The sequence below is a fragment of the Petromyzon marinus genome, chromosome 43, assembly GCF_048934315.1.
Source record: "Petromyzon marinus isolate PM22_M1 ecotype Great Lakes invasive population chromosome 43, UKy_Petmar_22M1.pri1.0, whole genome shotgun sequence".
NCBI classification, from domain to species: Eukaryota; Metazoa; Chordata; class Hyperoartia; order Petromyzontiformes; family Petromyzontidae; genus Petromyzon; species Petromyzon marinus.
In genome coordinates this window covers 14,627,838-14,631,404 of record NC_133709.1, presented here as the reverse complement: position 1 = coordinate 14,631,404, position 3,567 = coordinate 14,627,838, and the positions used below count along the sequence as shown (strand labels likewise).

Sequence of the window (3,567 nt, the reverse complement as noted above, 5' to 3'; positions counted from 1 at the left end):
TCCATCAAGCGGTACAACCTCTACGGCGTCAAGATCAACCGGGTAACGATTCTGCCCCTCCACATCGCTCTAATTAATTTATTTTATTACAGCCCTTGTCAGTTCAACGCTGGACAAAATGCCTCTCCATGTTGGAATAAGTGCTACGGAAAGACTCGCCCCCCGTCATATGACTGTAGAATTTCCACCACTTGCTCAGGGCTATCAACAGGAGATGAGCACCGTCTTCAACGCTCAAATGAGCGAGACATCACGTCATCACGTTGACGTGTAACTTAGATGGTGCCCATCTCTGCTGCTCACCCCACCACCCCTGCCATTTCCTCTTCTAACGTTTGTCTCTGTGCGCTGCCTGTATTACATCACCTACCCGGAGCACCTGGACATGCAACCCTTCACCTCAACGTCTCAGGGCGAGCCGGCAATCTACTCCCTGTACTCGGTGCTGGTGCACAAGGGAGCCGACTCCAACAGGGGTCATTATTATTGCTACAATAAGGTAATTACATTTGTTACCATCAAATAATAACAACGCACATCTGCAAATGCGCCCATAATGTTACAAATGTCCAATAGGGAAGAATAAATAGAAGTCTTGTGTCTGTTCTTGCGTCTTGATGTACTTATGCAACTTCTACTTACAGTATATATATACTTTATTTATTTGTAGTGACTTCCTTAGCATTCCTACACTTTGCACTCCAATCGGTGTTGTATTGTTTGTTGTTGTTATAACTTTCTGACCCGCCCCTACTGGACATCTGTTGAAAAGAGCTTCGTAGATCATCGAATTCTTTCAGCACAAATGATTCTGAAATTGGTCCAAGGTCGTCGATGCAGTGACATGGTTAGGCAGATCTTTCTGTAACTTCAGCACCATCATAGCAACCGTAGCATCTTCTGCAGCTCTGACGATGGGGTGATGCTCATTACGAACTTGTTGTCTAGAGTGTATCGTGTCTTGTTATTAATGAACGGAGGAGGTTGGGTGCAGTTGTGTAAACATTGTCACCAAGTGTAGCCGTGCTGTGACTGTGCGCAGATCAGCGATGGACAATGGTGCTGTATGAACGACTCCATCGTGCGGCACGTCGACACCAAGGCTGTTATGAACGAGCAGGCCTACATGCTCTTCTATATTCGGTAAGTCGCCTTCTCTCCCCTTCACTTTAACCTGCACTTACAACCGTCCCCCAGACCAGCTTACTGGAAAGATATTGTCTTGTGCAATTAGCAGTGTCTACTTTGAAGGCAGGTGTTAACGGTTTGCGACGCGTTGGTGCGTGCATGCAGGTCCCCAGAATTGAACGCGCCGCCAGCGGACAGCTACTGCCCGCTGGAGCACGTCAAGGCGACGTCCCGCTTGTGCCTCAAGCGGCCCCACTCGGCGAAGGGAGACCCCGGACCCTGTCTCTGTACGGCAGCTCTCCTCACCGGCGCGCAAGGTAAAGGATGGATTTGAAACGTCGCCCCGTGTGCGTGGAAATGCCCAGGGAGAATGTACACCCTGACAGCGCATCGTTTTATATTAAGGGAATGGTCAAGTACAGCGATCTTCTTGTTTATACTTCAGACCGATTTTGTTTCATTCACCCAATGTCGAGCGGTTTGGACTTTAGCGCCATCATCTTCTTTACCTGCAGAAATCCAAGACGTCGAACCGCCCCAACGGGAACAACTGCCGGAGCAACTGCAAGGGCCACGGCAGGAACAGCAGCAGCAGAAGCAGCTACCGGCAACACCAGACACACAACAGCCGCTGCCGCTAGTCCCAGAGCAGCCACCACCACCACTCCGATCTCACAGCAGCCGCTGCCATTCCACCAGCAACCACCACCGGTCTTGCAGCAGCCACCACCACCACCGCCGCTCTCGAAGAAGCCGCTGTCAGCGACACAGCAGCTGCTGCCACCGCGTGTCCCACAGCAGCCAGTCCAACAGCAGCCAGTCCAACAGCAGCCAGTCCAGCAGCAGCCACCGCCACCAGTCCCACCACAGCCACCGCCACCAGTCCCACCACAGCCACCGCCACTCTGGTCGCACAGCAGCCACCACCGATGTAACAACTGGCACTCGCCCCACCAATAGAAGTCGGTGCTTAAAATCCATCATCGCGTGTCTAACCTCTTGCTTCCTCTCAAATTCAAAATAATTTTGAGAGACATTTTACGAAGGCACCAGGCAGCGGCTCACCATGGCGTCGCCCGCTCCCCAAAATGTACTCGTCGCCGGCTCCACCACCAGCCCCTGCTTGTGTTGCAATCGAAACGTTGTACACTATTATTTAGTTTATTTTCTTTCTACGTGACTTTACCGAAAGAACCAAAGAGTAATTCCTGCAGTCATGAAAGCTTCAAATCAAGTTTTAATCCACGTAGACTTGAAAAACCCAGCACGAAAGCGCTTAAAATCACGCCAGCCATTCTGGGAAACAGGAGCCAACATCCATGCAGGCGGCACCAACCCATTATGGCTTGGGGTTGCCGTTTATTCCCTGGCCAATCGTCAAGAGAGTTGGCACCAGGAACGTTATTGTGATGGTGACCGTTAAATTAACTGTCTCATTACAAATGAAGACAGAGGTTGTGTCCTCCGCAACGCGAGGCCGGAGTGCGCTCTCAGTGAGGTCGTGCAAGGTATTCCCGTACGGTTCTTGTCTCTAAATTTAGATTTAAAGCTTTCGTGACTGCAGTAATTCATATTCTTAGTTCTTTCGGTAAAGTCACGTTGAAGGGAAACAATAAAATATATATAAAACAATAAAAATTCTCACGACGTTTCGATCATAACACAAACGGTCGTCATCAGGTGTGTCGGTTTGCATAAATTTATTTATTTTTAAACGGTGTATTTATATAGGTTCTTGTCTCTGTTCATTTAAAATGCGGGGCATTTATTTTGCGTTGTGTCGGGGATTTAAAAAGTCACCGCTGTTGCAAAGTATTTACTTATTTATGGAACTGTGAATACGTCGGCATTTTGTAAACTACATATTTGTTACTTTTTTACGTACGGGGCGTGCACATTTCAATGGACACGCTAACCGTAGCGCCAAGCCGTTACCACGTGAAATGTACGGCTAAATGATGAACTTCGCCAAGCACTTTATTTCCATCTTCCATGATGCCTCCAGAAACAGCGGTTTCTGAACTCGTGAATGTAGATCGGTGACACTTCGGTCTCCTCGGGGTTTTTATCGTTTGTACAAAAGCAGCTCAAAGTGTGGGAAGGGAAAGCCAGATTAATGTTTTCCAGAGATTTTGTCTACCTCGTTTTGTATTTGCACTTGACATCAATATATACTTGTCGTGACAAAACTGGTCTCGCTTCCATTTCTTACTTTGCCATCGCAGTGTGTGTGTGTATGTGTCTTTGTGTGTGGGTGTATGTGTGTGTTTCTCTTTGTTTACGTGTGTTTATGTGTGTATGTATGTGTGTATGCAGGTGCATGTGCTCGCTAACAGCACTTGCCCAAACAGCTTGTTTTGGCTATACGGGGGATCTTTGTCTTTGTATGTCTGTGTGTTGATGGGTGTGTACGTGTTTGTGTGTGTGAATGCGTGTGTG

At 48.1% G+C, this 3,567-nt stretch overlaps 1 long non-coding RNA gene across 1 annotated transcript; it reads left to right on the top strand.

Annotated features, from left to right (window-relative positions):
- The first annotated feature begins 662 nt into the window (after window positions 1–662).
- Window positions 663–3,317, top strand: LOC142930821 (uncharacterized). The gene is made up of 2 exons (XR_012946795.1): window positions 663–1,445; window positions 1,644–3,317. It is a non-coding gene; the product is annotated as an uncharacterized LOC142930821 (long non-coding RNA).
- Window positions 3,318–3,567: the final 250 nt, after the last annotated feature.